The sequence below is a fragment of the Hordeum vulgare genome, chromosome 2H (genome assembly GCF_904849725.1).
Source record: "Hordeum vulgare subsp. vulgare chromosome 2H, MorexV3_pseudomolecules_assembly, whole genome shotgun sequence".
In the NCBI taxonomy this organism is placed as follows: Eukaryota; Viridiplantae; Streptophyta; class Magnoliopsida; order Poales; family Poaceae; genus Hordeum; species Hordeum vulgare.
Window position 1 is genome coordinate 559287105 of NC_058519.1, and position 17316 is coordinate 559304420.

Sequence of the window (17316 nt, forward strand, 5' to 3'; positions counted from 1 at the left end):
TGAAAAATCGGACCAAATCTTTTTATAAAATACTAGGACATATTTAATGTACAATTGACCAAATGGTTGGGTGTCAAAAGCTTTTATCCACTGCTCGTGAAAAAGACAAATTTTTGCCGATTCAGTTGGAAGCGGGTCAAATTTGAACTATAGCTGCATTATACTTTGCTCTTTATTTTTCCCAAAAACCATTTTTAGATACATAAGTATCTATTTAATCATAAAAACACCAGAAGTTTTCCAAGATTCAACCACTAGATAGGAACGGACATGCCCGTCGTTTTGAACGCATTTTGAAACGGGCATGCAAAATTCAAAAAACAGAATCAAAAAATTGGAAAATATTCATATTGTGTCATTTTAGGCGACCATGTTACCAGGAAAAATAAGAAACTTGTAATACAACAATTATTTTTAAAAAATGTTCTAAAAAATGAGCTATCATCTGTGAAGGTTCATGGCTTCAAAGTCAAATGATCAATCTTATGGCCACATTAATGGCATAGTTTGCTCAAATGATCTCATATTGTGCACAATGGTATGTACTAGAATGACAAACAATTTTCCTAAGGAAGTTTTCATATTCCTTGGACGAAACCTTTATTTTCCATTTTTTGAGTGGCCAAAATGAGTTTTTTTGTGAAGGACCTACAATATATTTGTTGTAAAATTGGACAAAATCATTTTTATGAAATATTAGGACATATTTAATGTACAATTGACCAAATGGTTAGGTGTCAAAAGCTTTTATCCACCGCTCGTGAAAAAGACAAATTTCTGCCGATTCAGTTGGAAGCGGGTCAAATTTGAACTACAACTCCATTATACTTTGCTCTTTATTTTTCCCCAAAACAATTTTTAGGTACATGAGTATCCATTTAATCAGAGAAACACCAAAATTAAAAAAGATAATTGTACTACAGTTGGAAGCGGGTCAAATTTGTACTAAAGTTGCATTATATTTTTCTCTTTATTTTTCAGTATCCATTTAATCAGAGATACATGGTGTGGTGGCAAGACATCGAGGTTTGGATGGTGTCCGAGGGCCCCAACTCCAGAGTGTGTAAACGAGCATGACAACCGCGTGGTCACCGCGTGACTGTGGCATTGTCGCGCATTCTGGGCAGCCAAGTGTTTGATTAGTGGTGAGGGAAATAATACAATAGGTGTTAGTAAGAATAATACAATAGAATAATCTCATGAGGAGACTGAAATAAGCTCAGACATGAATTACCAGCCAAGTGTTTGATTAGTGGTGGGGAAATTCACATGCCCAATGGGCCTGATTTTTGGGTGAGGATGATCATCTACTAAGGAGACTTTCTTGGCAAATTTTTAGCTCAAGTGAAGGAGCCTAGGTGGCACTTGCTTTGCAAAGTACCACACTAGGCAGAAATATAGATGTTGAAGATGGGCTAAAATGAATAAATGGATTCATCTAAAATTTGGTGGAGGATGGTGATTTGGGCATAGGAATGTACTCTAAAGTTTTTATACCATTTGGACATGACAAAGTGGCACTTCCTTCACAATGCTCTTCTATGGACCAAAACTTGTAAAAATTATTGAGATGAATTGGATAAATGAAATGAGCTCACATTTGGTGTAGATAAGTTACACAGGTAGGAACATGCCCTGGTAAATTTTTAGGAGTAATTAATAGCTTGGATGATGAGCTCACATGGATTACTGGATAGAGCTCAAATTTTGTGAAGAGTTGTCATTTGGGCATATAGAATATTTGGAAAAATCATAGATTATTTGGATATTACTAGCTAGTACTTCCTTCACAAAGTTTCTCTCTGGGTATAATATTTGGAAATTTGATGAGGAAGATTTAATAGGCAAATAGAGCTTAATATTGGCATGTGGCAATTATTAGGATATGGAAGATAGACAAAAAAGTTTGCGGGCAATAGAAGGTGTCTAGATAGCGGTTGCTTTGTAATGTGCCAATCTGGACAAAAATACAAATTGATGTTGTGCTTACATAAATGATTGCATGGAGCTGAAATTTGGAGGAGTATGTTAATTTACTCATATGAAGACACTGTAAACATTTCATACCATGTGAATAAACAAAACTGGTACTTCTTTCACAATGCTCTCCACTGAACAGAACATTGGGAAAAAGGTTGAGGGAAATTGGCTAAGTTAAATGATCTAAAATTTTGTGTAGGGAGGTTATATGGTCAGGGTCATGTTCTGGTATATTTTCATCATTTATAAAGCAATATAAAATGTAGTTGCTTCACAAACTGAAAATATTACCAGAAACAAAGATTCAGTGGTGAACTGACATGGATTGTTAGATGGGGCTCAAATTTTGTGGAGAGCTATTATCTGGGCATATATAAGATGTGGCCAAAACACAACTCATTAGGTTACTCGTGGATAGTACTTCCTTCACAAAGCTTTTAGCTGAACAGAAACTTTGGAAATTTGCTGAGAAAGATTTACTTGGCAAATGGAGATGAATTTTTTCATGAGGCAATGATATGGATAGGAAAGAGTGCCCAAAAATTTTGTGGGAAATTATGGAAATATAAATAACACTTCCTTCACAAATTGCTATTCTGAATAGAATAGGAAAATGAAGATTGCTGAATTATTTTGAACTAGGGAAAGAAGGGCTTTGACATATTTGAGGAGTATATGATCCAAAGAATTTATAAGAATTATTGGAGAATTTTGGGAATGGCGGAATAGTAGGTTGCTTCACAAACTAGGGAAAAAATTGGCACATAGCCAAAACTGATGATGTGGCGCCTAGTCATAGCTATGACCATCTATATTGGTCGCAATTAGCTAGAAATTAGGCATCAGACGAGTGCTCTCTGCTTTATGACCATTTCACGTAAGGAAATTACGACCTTTTTTGACCAAATTGGGCGTTATGGTTTGGGGTTGGAGCCTACCGAACAGCTTACGACCAATTGATCTCAAATGGTCGTAGATTTATGACCATTTCTGCCAGGGTCACTGCTAGAAGGTCACTAGTTGACATATTTATTGTATTGTTGTGATGCTGAAAGTCGCTGAGCCAGAAATCCAGAAGGAACATCAAGTGTTGATGGTCAATAAGACTACCACTTTCAAGAAAAATGGCAAGGGCAAGAAAGGTAACTTCAAGAAGAGTGGCAAATCTGTTGCCACTCCCGTGAAGAAACCCAAGGCTGGGCCCAAGCCACAAACTGAGTGCTATCATTGCAAGGGGACTGATCACTCGAAACAAAACTACCCCAAGTACCTGGCAGAAAAGAAGGTGGCTAACGCCAAACAAGGTATATATGTTATACATGTTATTGATGTGTACCTCACCAACTCTTGTTGTAGTCCCTCAGTATTTGATACCGGTTCCGTTGCTCACATTTGTAACTCAAAGTAGGAACTGCGAAATAGATGAAGGTTGACGAAGGATGAAGTGATGATGCGCGTGGGAAATGGTTCCAAGGTTGATGTGATCGCTGTTAGCACGCTCTCACTTCGGTTTCCTTCGGGATTAGTGATGAACCTGAATAATTGTTATTTACTGTGTGTGTTAAGCATGAACATTATATTTGAATCTTGTTTATTGCGAGATGGATACTCATTTAAATCAAAGAATATTGGTTTTTCTGTTTATACGAGTAATACCTTTTATGGTCATGCACCCAAAGTGAGGAGTTTGTTTCTATTGAATCTCGATAGTAATGACACACATGTTCATAGCATCGATGCCAAAATATGTAGAGTTGATAATGATAGTACCACTTTCTTGTGGCATTGCCACTTGGGTCATATCGGTGTAAAGCGCATGAAGAAACTCCATGCTGATGGACTTTTGGAGTCACTTGATTTTGAATCACTTGACACATGTGAACCATGCCTCATGGGCAAGATGACCAAAACTCCGTTCTTCAGAACAATGGAGCGAGCAAGTGACTTGTTGGAAATCATACATACTGATGTGTGCGGTCCAATGAGCATTCAGGCGCGCGATGGATATCGTTATTTTCTCACCTTCATCAATGACTTAAGTAGGTATGGTTATATTTACTTAATGAAACACAAGTCTGAAATGTTTGAAAAGTTCATGCAATTTCAGAGTGAAGTGGAGAATCATCATAATAAGAAGATCAAATACCTACGATCTTATCGAGGAGGATAATATCTGAGTTATGAGTTATGTGGAATTGTTTCACAGTTGACTCCACCTCGAACACCACAGCGCAATGGTGTGTACGAACATCCTAATCGCACTTATTTGATATGGTGCGTTCTATGATGTCTCTTGTTGATTTGTCGTTATCATTTTGGGGCTATGCATTAGAGATAGTTGCATTCACTTTAAATAAGGCACCATCAAAATCCATTGGGACGACGCCATATGAACTGTGGTTTGATAAGAAACCAAAGTTATCGTTTATTAAAGTTTGGGGATGTGATGCTTATGTCAAAAAACTTCAAGCTGAAAAGCTGGAACCCAAAGCAGAGAAATGCGTCTTCATAGGATACCCAAAAGAGACAGTTGGGTACACCTTCTATCTCAGATCCGAAGGCAAAGTGTTTGTCACTAAAAATGGAGCATTTCTTGAGAAAGGGTTTCTCTCGAAAGAATTGAGTGGGAGGAAGATAGAACTTGATGAGGTTGTTGAACCTTTACTTCAAGTAGAGAGTAGCGTAGCGCACAAAGATGTTTTTGTGGAGGATACATTAGTTGAAGAGGAAGCCAATGATGTAATCATGTAGCTTCGGATCAAGTTGCTATCGAACCTCGTAGGTCGACAAGGGCACACACCGCTCCTGAGTGGTACGGTAACCCTGTCTTAACAGTCATGTTGTTAGACAACGATGAACCTATGAGCTATGGGGAAGCGATGGTCGGCCCAGATTCCAACAAATAGTTAGAGTCCATGAAATCCGAGATAAGATCCATGTATGAAAGCAAAGTGTCAACTTTGGAAGAATTACCTGAAGGGCGAAAGGCCATTCAGAATAAATGGATCTTTAAGAAGAAGATGGACGCCGACGGTAATAACATCGTCTATAAAGCTAGACTTGTGGAAAAGGGTTTTTCACAAGTTCAAGGAGTTGACTACGATGGGACTTTCTCACCCATAGCGATGCTTAAGTCCATCAGAATCATATTAGCAATAGTTGCATTTTTCGATTATGAAATTTGGCAGATGGATGTCAAAACAACGTTTCTTAACGGTTTCCTTAAGGAAGAGTTGTATATGATGCAACTGGAAGGTTTTGTCGATCCAGAGAATGCTAACAAAGTGTGCAAGCTCTAGCGATCCATTTATGGACCGGTGCAAGCATCTCGGAGTTGGAATCAACGTTTTAATGAGGTGATCAAGGCGTTTGGGTTTATACAAATTATGGAGAAGCTGGTATTTACAAGAAAGTGAGCGGCAGCTCTATAGAGTTTCTAATATTATATGTGGATGGCATATTGTTGGTTGGAAACAATATAGATTTTTGGGAAGTGTAAAGGATTACTTGAACACGAGTTTTTCAATGAAGGATCTAGGAGAAGCTGCTTACATATTAGGCATCCAGATCTATAGAGATAGATTGAGACGCTTAATAGGACTTTCATAGAGCACATACCTTGACAAAGTTTTGAAGAAGTTCAAAATGGATCAGTCCAAGAAAGGGTTGTTGCCTGTGTTGCAAGGTGTGAAATTGAGTGAGACTCAATGCCCAGTGAGTGCAGAAGGTAGAGAAAAGATAAGTGTCGTCTCCTATGCTTCATCCATAGGCTCTATCATGTATGCAATGCTTTGCACAAGACGTGATGTCAGCCTTGCCATAATTATGGCGGGAAGGTTTCAAAGTGATCCAAGAATGGAGCACTGGACAGCGGTCAAGAATATTCTGAAGAACCTGAAAAGGACTAAGGAAATGTTTCTCATGTATGGAGGTGATCAAGAGCTCGTCTAAAAGGGTTACGTCGATGCAAGCTTTAACACTGATCCAGATGACTCAAAGTCGCAAACCGGATACGTACATATTCTCAATGGGGGTGCGGTAAGCTTGTGCAGTTCCAAGAAAAGTGTGGTAGCTGATTCTACATGCGAAGCGGAGTACATAGATGCCTCGGAGGCGGCTAAAGAAGGTGTCCGGATGAAGGTGTTGGGGAGCGTTGTGTGGGAAACAAAAAAATTCCTACGCACACGAAGACCTATCATGGTGATGTACATCTACGAGAGGAGATTAGATCCACATACCCTTGTAGATCGCTAAGCGGGAAGCATTAAGAAACATGGTTGATGTAGTGGTACAACTTCGTGATTCAAATTACCGTCGTCCCACGATCCGTTCCGATCTAGCGCCGAACGGACGGCACCTCCGCGTTCAGCACATGTACAGCTCGATGACGATCTCGTCCTTCTTGATCCAGCAAGAGAGACAGAGAAGTAGATGAGTTCTCCGGCAGCGTGACGGCTGCTACCTCTTGAGCTTGAGTTGGTTTTCCCTTGAAGAGGAAAGGGTGATGCAGCATAGTAGCACTAAGTATTTCCCTCAGTTTGAGAACCAAGGTATCAATCCAGTAGGATTATCAAGATGAGGCACCAATTTACCTGCGCAAAAACAAACAAACTTGCACCCAACGCTATAAAGGGGTTGCCAATCCCTTCACGACTATTTGCAAGGTGAGGTCTGAAGGCGAAAAGTGCAACAAAGTAAAAGTGTTGATCTGAAAATATGATGTGAAGTAGACCCGGGGGCCATAGTGTTTACTAGAGGCTTCTCTCATGATAGCAAGTATTACGGTGGGGGAACGAATTACTGTCGAGCAACTGATAGAATCGCGCAAAGTCATGATGATATATAAGGCAATGATCATACATATAGGCAGCACGTTCGAGACAAGTAGACCGATACTTTCTGCATCTACTACTATTACTCCACACATCGACTGCTATCTGATACGTCTCCAACATATCTACAATTTTTGATGGTTTCATGCTATTATCTTGTCAAACTTTGGATGTTTTGCATGCCTTTTATTTATTTGCTAGGACTAACTTATTAATTCAGTGCCAAGTGCCAGTTGCTATTTTTTCCATGTTTTTGACCCCTTTCAGAGGAGATTTTGAAACGGGATCCAACCGGAAGAAAATCCCGGAAAAGATTTTTTCTGGAACGGAAGAAGATCGGGGGACTTGGGAGCCAAGCCAGAAGAGCCCAAGAGGCCCCACAAGCCCCCACCCCGTGGCCAGGGGGGCCGCGCCATGGAGGCTTGTGGGTCCCCTGGAGGTCCCCTGACCTAGATCTTGCGCCTATTTATTCCCAAATATTCCCAAAAAAATCAGAGGAGCATCATAATCACTTTTTCGCCGCCGCAAGCTTCTGTCTCCGCAAGATCCCATCTAGGGCATGTCCTATTGCCCTGCCGGAGGAGGATTCGGACATGGAAGGCTTCTCCATCGAGACCATGACCTCTCCGATGATGCGTGAGTAGTTCACCATAGACCTACGGGTCCATAGCTAGTAACTAGATGGCTTCTTCTCTCTCTTGGATCTTCAATACAAAGTTCTCCATGATCTTCATGGAGATCTATCCGATGTAATCTTCTTTTGCGGTGTGTTTGTCGAGATCCGATGAATTGTGGATTTATGATTGGATTATCTATGAATCTTATTTGAGTTTCTCCTGATCTCTCTTATGCATGATTTCATATCCTTGTAATTCTCTTCGAGTTGTGGGTTTTGTTTGGCCAACTAGATCTATGATTCTTGCCATGGGAGAAGTGCTTGGTTTTGGGTTCATACCGTGCGGTGACCTCACCCAGTGACAGAAGGAGTAGCGAGGCACGTATCGTGTTGTTTCCATCAAGGGTAAAAAGATGGGGTTTTCATCATTGTTTTGAGATTATCCCTCTACATCATGTCATCTTGCTTAAAGCGTTACTCTGTTCGTCATGAACTCAATACACTAGATGCATGCTGGATAGCGGTCGATGTGTGGAGTAATAGTAGTAGATGCAGAAAGTATCGGTCTACTTGTCTCGGACGTGATGCCTATATGCTAGATCATTGCCTTAGATATCGTCATGACTTTGCGCGGTTCTATCAATTGCTCGACAGTAATTTGTTCACCCACCGTAATAGTTGCTATTTTGAGAGAAGCCTCTAGTGAACACTATGGCCCCTGAGACGTCCATTTTGCATCATGCTTTCATGTTGATATTTATCGCTTCATGGACTGTTATTATACTTTGTGGTACCATACTTATGCCCTTTCTCTCTTATTTTGCAAGGTTTATTTGAAGACGGAGAATACCGACAGCTGGAATTCTGGACTGGAAAAGGAGCAAGTCAGAGTCCTTTATTCTGCGCAACTCGAAATGCCGTGAAAATCAACGTGGATTTTTTTGGAATATATAAAAAATACTAAGCGAAAGAAGTGTCAAAGGGGAGCAACGAGGGGCCCATAAGCCTGGTTGCCACGGCCTACCCCCTGGTCGCGGCAACAGGGCTTGTGGGCACCCTGGCGGCCCATTGGCCCCCCTCTTTTGCTATATGAAGGGTTTCGTCCGAGAAAAAAAATCAAGGTGGAGCTTTTTCGTGGATTCTCTGCCGCCACGAGGCGGAACTTGAGCAGATCCAATCTAGAGCTCCGGCAGCATGATCCTGCCGGGGAAACTTCCCTCCCGGAGGGGGAAATCGTCGCCATCGTCATCACCAACACTCCTCTCTTCGGAGGGGAGTCATCTCCATCAACATCTTCATCAACACCATCTCCTCTCCAAACCCTAGTTCATCTCTTGTAAGCAATCTCCGTCTCGCGACTCCGATTGGTACTTGTGAGGTTGCTAGTAGTGTTGATTACTCTTTGTAGTTGATGCTAGTTGGATTACTTGGTGGAAGAGTTTATGTTCAGATCCTTGATGCTATTCATTACACCTCTGATCATGATTATGATTATGCTTTGTAAGTAGTTACTTTTGTTCCCGAGGGCATGGGATAAGTCATGCTAATAAAAGTCATGTGAATTTGGTATTCATTCGGTATTTTGATATGTTGTACGTTGTTTTTCCTCTAGTGGTGTTATGTGAACGTTGACTACATAACACTTCACCATATTTGGGCCAAGAGAAAGGCATTGGGGAGTAGTAAGTAGATGATGGGTTTCTTGAGTGACAGAAGCTTAAACCCCAGTCTACGCGTTGCTTCGTAAGGGGCTGATTTGGATCCACTAGTTTAATGCTATGGTTAGACGTTGTCTTAATTCTTCTTTCGTAGTTGCGGATGCTTGCGAGAGGGGTTAATCATAAGTGGGATGCTTGTCCAAGTAAGGGCAGTGCCCAAGCGCCGATCCACCCACATATCAAACTATGAAAGCAACGAACGCGAATCACATGAACATGATGAAACTAGCATGACAGAAATTCCCGTGTGTCCTCGGGAGCGTTTTTCCTCTTATAAGACTTTGCTCAGGCTTGTCCCTTGCTAGAAAAGGGATTGGGCCACTTTGCTGCACCGTTGCTACTACTTATTATTTGTTACTTTTCGCTTGCTACGTTTCACCTCACCACACCATCACTTGTTACCGCTACTTTCAGTGCTCGCAGTTATTACCTTGCTGGAAACCGTTTATCAGAGCCTTCTTCTCCTTGTTGGGTTCGACACTCTTACTTATCGAAAGGACTACGATTGATCCCCTATACTTGTGGGTCCTCACCCCCCAGGGTCTACTCCACACCATATTTTCAGCCTTACACTTTTTACTTCGTTGCACTTTCCGCCTTCAGATCTCACTTTGCAAACAATCTTGAAGGGATTGACAACCCCTTTGAAGCGTTGGGTGCAAGCTTGTTTGTGTTTGCGCAGGTACCCTGGACTTGACGAGACCATCCTTCTGGATCGATACCTTGGTTCTCAAACTGAGGAAAATACTTACTGCTCCTGTGCTGCATCACCCTTTCCTCTTCAAGGGAAAAACCAACGCAAGCCCAATCTCCGTCAACGTGTCAATTTCTGGCGCTGTTGTTTGAGAAGTAGTAGAAGGATTTCTAGCGCCGTTGCCGGGGAGGAAGATCAGGTCAAGAACTCATGCAAGTAGGTGTCGCAAACTCATCTCTTGCATTTACTTTGTTTGACCTTTGCCTCTCGTTTTCCTCTCCCCCACTTCACCATTTTGCCTTTTTCGTTCGCCTTTTCGTTCGCCCTTTTCGTTCGACCTTTTTCTCTCGCTTGCTTTCTGCTCGTCTGTGTGGGATAGTCTATCCTGATGGCTAGATCCACCACTTTGAATGATACTCTCGAGAGTGAAGTTCTCAATTTCAAACAAATTGAGGGAGAAAACTTAAAGGACGCTTGGTATAGGATTTGCAATGCTCAGAGTAGATCTACTCATAAGCAATCCACTACCGTCTTGCTTCGCAGTTTTTATGTGTTTATTTCTCCTTGGAATAGGTATATTATTGACACCATCATAGGTGGAAATTTCTTGGGTAGCCACACCATTGTTTCTTACGGAGCTGTGATAAATTTGGTAGGCTCACCCCCACTCATGGTTAATGGAACTACCTTAACTGTGGAACATGTCATGCGTAGGTTGGACGCTATTGAAAATAAAGTTGCTACAATTGAACTCCTTGAGAATTTGGATAAAAGATCCACAATCAAATCACTCAGTACAGATCCAAGGTGGGAATGGTTTTGAAAAATTTAAAGGAGAAGGAACCCACAATTAGCGAAAAGCTAGGTCATGATTCCGCTAGGATTGGCAAACTAGAGGATGTTATAGCCAACTTGGGTTCCGCTTTTGCCGCTGTGCAGAATACTCCCAATTTTGCCCACAATAAAATCACCAAGCCTGTCTTTGTTCCTAAAAGTAGCGGTGAATCATCTAGCAAGAAATATGAAAACCTCAAGATGATAAGTGATCACGCCACTTATGGTTTGAGCACCAAAGACGACGATACGTGATTCTATCGCTACTATGCCTAGCTAAGGGTGTTAAACAATAGCGCTTGTTGGGAGGCAACCCAATGAATTTATCTCTTTCTTTCTGTTTTATTGCGTCCACACTTTCACAATTTTGTTGTGATTGTGTTTTTTTGTGTTTCTTTTTGTGTTTTAGCCAAGCAAAACCTTTATGATTAGTGTTGGTGATGGTTGTTTAATCCTGCTAGAAAAAGATAGAAACTTTTCGCTCACGAGATGATTTTTTATTTTTATTCAGAAAGAGGTTTTGAGTTGATTATTTTTGGTGCTGATTGATATGCTTTTTCCTCAAACCGGTGTAATTGTTCAGATTTGTTGAGGGACCAGAAGTATACAAAGTATACAGATTGCTACAGACTGGTCTGTTTTTGACAGATTCTGTTTTTGTTGAGTTGGTTGCTTGTTTTGATGAAACTATGGTTAGTATCGGGGGTACTAGCCATGGAAAAGTGATAATACAGTAGCCCATGATGAATATAGATGGAATTCAAGTTTTCTACAGTACCAAAAGAAGTGGTAGTTTGTTTTCTTGTACTAATGTTATCACAAGTTTCTGTTTAAGTTTTGTGTTGTGAAGTTCTCAAGTTTTGGGTGACTTCTCATGGACAAAGAGATAAGGAGTGGAAAGAGCTCAAGATTGGGGATGCCCAAGGCCCCCCAAGCCAAATTCAAGGATACCAAGAATGCCTAAGCTTGGGGATGCCCCGGGAAGGCATCCCCTCTTTTCGTGTTCAATCCATGGGTAACATTACTTGGACCAATATTTTTATTCGCCACATGATATGTGTTTTGCTTGGAGCGTCTTGTATCTTAGGAGTCTTTTCTTTTTGTTGTGGCACAATCATCCTTTCTGCACACTAATACGTCTCCATCGTATCTAATTTTCGAAACTCTGTTGCCCTTGTTTTGGACTCTAATTTGCATGATTTGAATGGAACTAACCCGGACTTACGCTGTTTTCAGCAGAATTGCCATGGTGTTGTTTTTGTGCAGAAATGAAAGTTCTCGGAACGTCCTGAAAATTTATGGAGAGTATTTCTCGAAAATATGAAAAATACCTGCGCAAAGATCCACCGGAGGGGACAGGCCAGTGGGCCACAAGCCCTGTAGCCGCGGCCTCCCCCCTAGACGGGCCACGTGGCTCTGCCGCCCCCCAATTCCAGCGCTATTTATTCCCTTTCGTCCCAGAAAAAATCAGGAGAGAAGAGTTCATCGCGTTTCACGATCCAGAGGCGCCGCCACATCTCGTTCTTGCCCTGGAGGTCAGATCTGGAGTCCGTTTTGGGCTCCGGATCAAGGAGACCGTCGCCATCGTCATCATCAACCTTCTTCCCTCTCCAATTCCATTAAGCTCTCCATCGTTCGTGAGTAATCTATTCGTAGGCTCGCTGGGCGGTTATGAGTAGGATGAGATCTATCATGTAATCGAGTTAGTTTTGACGGGGATTGATCCCTAGTATCCACTATGTTCTGAGATTGATGTTGCTACTACTTTGCCATGCTTAATGCTTGTCACTAGGGCCCGAGTGCCATGAATTCAGATCTGAAATTATTATGTTGTCACCAATATATGTGTGTTTTAGATCCGATCTTGCAAGTTGTAGTTACCTACTATGTGTTATGACCCGAGAACCCCAGAGGGACAATAACCGGAACCACTCCCGGTGATGACCATAGTTTGAGGAGTTCATGTGTTCACCAAGTGCTAATGCGTTGGTGCGGTTCTTTATTAAAAGGAGAACCTTAATATCCCGTAGTATCCATTTGGACCCCGCTGCCACGGGAGGGATGGACAATAGATGTCATGCAAGTTCTTTTCCCTAAGAACGTATGACTACACACGGAATGCATGCCTACATCACATTGACGAACGGGAGCTAGCCACATATTCTCTGTGTTATAACTGTTGCATGATGAATGTCATCCAACAAATCACCGATCCATTGCCTACAAGTTTGTCCCACTGCCATTGTTACTTGCTCTGTCGTTACTACTGTTGCTCTTACTGTTACTTGCTGCTACTGTTACTTGCTACTACTGTTACTTGCTTTGTCCTGCTGCTACTACCACTACTATTGCTACTATTGTTACTTGCTTTGTCCTGCTGCTTCTACCACTACTATTGCTACTATTGTTACTTGCTGCCACTGTTACTTGCTTTGTCCTGCTGCTGCTGCCACTACTATTGCTACTAGTGTTACTTGCTTTGTCCTGCTGCTGCTACCACTACTGTTGCTACTACTGTTACTTGCTACTGATGGTACTTGCTACTGTTGCTACTTGCTACTGCTGTCACTACTGCTGTTCCTTGCCACTGCTATTACTCGTTACTCTACTACTACCTGCTACAATACTTATCTGGCGCCATTGATACTTCAATTAGGAATAATCAGCCATCAACAGATTCTCTCCTAGCACCGTTGCTATCATACTACCTTTGCTCCTTATACCCTGCTTGCACATACTAATCTTTCAGGTGTGGTTGATCCGACAACTCAACTTCTAATACTGGATAATATACTTTCACTCCCATCGTGTCTAACCCACAAATTTGGGTTGAATACTCTACCCTCGAAAACTGTCGCGATCCCACACGCTGGTTGGCCATTGCAAGACAATTGCTAATTGTTGAGCAACTGGAAGCAACCCTTTTCTGGCGAAGTTGCCGGGGAGGATAGCTATATTCTCCGAGTCACTTGGGATTTATATTTGTTGATCACTATGAAGAATCTGAAAGATCCAAGAACCAAAGTCTTGCCCTCAACTACAAGGGGAGGTAAGGAACTGCCATCTAGCTCTGCACTTTTTCAACTTCAGTTATGAGTAAGTTTGCGACACCACCTCCTGCTAGAAATCTTGATATGTCGCCTGTGCTAGATGATGCTAGAGATGCTACTGCTATTGATGATGCTTATGATGCTACTATGCCTGATACTGCTAGAGATGCTATGCCTGATACTGCTAGAGATACTATGACTGGTACTGCTAGAGATGCTATGCTTGATACTGCTTTGCCTGATGATGCTAGAGATGCTATTTTGCCTGATGATGCTATGCTTGATACTGCTAGAGATACTACTTTGCCTGATATGCCACTAGGGATATTCCTTGATGCTCATATTGCTAGAGTTACTGCCAATGCTCGTGATGCTTCTGAAACTGCCGATACTATTGAGATAGAACCTGCTTTTGCTCCTGCTAGATCTAGCTCTCCTAGATATGAATTGCCTGATATACCTGAGGGTTATGTTATGGAGGGAGAGATAGCTGAGGATTTTCTTGCGTGTAAGGATGCCTATGACGCTGAGAAATTACTTCTCAAGTGGAAGGAAAAATCTCTGAAAGCTAGGATGAAATACGACCCGAAGTTTTCCACTTCACCTATCTTTATCACCGATGAGGATTATGAATTCTGTGTCGACCCTGAGATAATCTCTCTAGTCGAATCTGATCCTTTCCACGGTTATGAGTCTAAGACGGTCATAGCCCATCTTACCAAACTACACGATATAGCCACCCTTTTCACTAGTGAGGAGAAGATCCGCTACTACTATATCCTTAAGTTGTTTCCTTTCTCTCTAAAGGATGACGTTAAAGCCTGGTTCACTTCTCTTGCTCCTGGATGTGTGAGTAGTCTCCAGGATATGGTCTATTACTTCTGTGAGAAATACTTCCCTGCCCATAAGAAGCAAGCTGCCTTGCAGGAAATATACAACTTTGCTCAACTCAAAGAAGAGAGTCTCCCACAAGCTTGGGGGAGGCTCATCTAGCTACAAAATGCTTTGGCTGATCACCCTCTTAAGAAGAACGAGATACTTGATATCTTCTATAACGGACTTACCGATGCTTCTAGAGACCACCTAGATAGTTGTGCCTGTTGTGTTTTTAGGGAATGAACTATAGAACAAGATGAGATTCTAGTGAATAACATCTTGATCAACGATAATGCTTGGACTATTCCCGAACCACCTCCTAAGCCAACTCCTAAGAAAAGAGGTATTCTATTCCTCAGTCCCGAAGATATGCAAGAAGCCAAGAAATCTATGCAAGAGAAAGGCATTATATCTAAATAAGTCAAAAACCTACTGTCCATCGAAGAGATCCATGGTCTCGATAACCCGATACAAGTAGTAGACGTGAATTCTCTGCGTAGATTCAATGAGAGTGATATTCCTTTTGTCAAACCTGCTAGCCTATGCTTTGATGAATTTGACAACTTTGTTGCCAAACAATAGAGTTTCAATGATTATGTTAGCAGACAATTGGAACAAAGTACTCGTATGCTTAGTCATTTAAGTGCTTGTGTAGACAGAAATGTCAATGATCTGAAGCTTCTGAGTAAACATGCCTCTATGATTGCTGTTGGGGAACGTCGCATGGGAAACAAAAATTTTCCTACGCGCATGAAGACCTATCATGGTGATGTCCATCTACGAGAGGGGATGTGTGATCTACGTACCCTTGTAGACCGTACAGCAGAAGCGTTAGTGAACGCGATTGATGTAGTGGAACGTCCTCACGTCCCTCGATCCACCCCGCGAACCGTCCCGCGATCAGTCCCACGATCTAGTGCTGAACGGACGGCACCTCCGCGTTCAGCACACGTACACCTCGACGATGATCTCGGCCTTCTTGATCCAGCAAGAGAGACGGAGAGGTAGAAGAGTTCTCCGGCAGCATGACGGCGCTCCGGAGGTTGGTGATGATCTTGTCTCAGCAGGGCTCCGCCCGAGCTCCGCAGAAACGCGATCTAGAGGAAAAACCGTGGAGGTATGTGGTCAGGCTGCCGTGGAGAAGTCGTCTCAAATCAGCCCTAAAACCTCCGTATATATAGGTGGGAGAGGGGGAGCCTTGCCTTGGGGCTCAAGGAGCCCCAAGGGGGTCGGCCGAGCCAAGGGGGGAAGGTCTCCCCCCCCCAAACCGAGTCCTACTTGGTTTGGTGGGTGGAGTCCTTCTTTCCTTTCCCACCTCCTCCCTTTTTTTCTCTTTGATTTTATTCCTATGGCGCATAGGGCCTTCTTGGGCTGTCCCACCAGCCCACTAAGGGTTGGTGTGCCACCCCCAAGGCCTATGGGCTTCCCTAGGGTGGGTTGCCCCCCCGATGAACTCCCGGAACCCATTCGTCATTCCCGGTACATTCCCGGTAACTCCGAAAACCTTCCGGTAATCAAATGAGGTCATCCTATATATCAATCTTCGTTTCCGGACCATTCCGGAAACCCTCGTGACGTCCTTGATCTCATCCGGGACTCCAAACAACATTCGTTAACCAACCATATAACTCAAATACGCATAAAACAACGTCGAACCTTAAGTGTGCACACCCTGCGGGTTCGAGAACTATGTAGACATGACCCGAGAGAGTCCTCGGTCAATATCCAATAGCGGGACCTGGATGCCCATATTGGATCCTACATATTCTACGAAGATCTTATCGTTTGAACCTCAGTGCCAAGGATTCATATAATCCCGTATGTCATTCCCTTTGTCCTTCGGTATGCTACTTTCCCGAGATTCGATCGTCAGTATCCGCATACCTATTTCAATCTCGTTTACCGGCAAGTCTCTTTACTCGTTTCGTAATACAAGATCCCGCAACTTACACTAAGTTACATTGCTTGCAAGGCTTGTGTGTGATGTTGTATTACCGAGTGGGCCCCGAGATACCTCTCCGTCACACGGAGTGACAAATCCCAGTCTTGATCCATACTAACTCAACGAACACCTTCGGAGATACCTGTAGAGCATCTTTATAGTCACCCAGTTACGTTGCGACGTTTGATACACACAAAGTATTCCTCCGGTGTTAGTGAGTTATATGATCTCATGGTCATAGGAACAAATACTTGACACGTAGAAAAAACAGTAGCAATAAAATGACACGATCAACATGCTACGTCCATTAGTTTGGGTCTAGTCCATCACGTGATTCTCCTAATGACGTGATCCAGTTATCAAGCAAAAACACCTTGTTCATAATCAGAAGACACTGACTATCTTTGATCAACTGGCTAGCCAACTAGAGGCTTGCTAGGGATAGTGTTTTGTCTATGTATCCACACATGTAAATGGGTCTTCATTCAATACAATTATAGCATGGATAATAAACGATTATCTTGATACAGGAATTATAATAATAACTATATTTATTATTGCCTCTAGGGCATAATTCCAACAGTCTCCCACTTGCACTAGAGTCAATAATCTATCCCTCACATCATCATGCGAATTACATTGTAATAAATCTAACACCCATACAGTTCTGGTGTTGATCATGCTTTGCCCGTGGAAGAGGTTTAGTGAGCGGGTCTGCTACATTCAGATCCGTGTGCACTTTGCATATATTTACGTCCTCCCCTTCGACGTAGT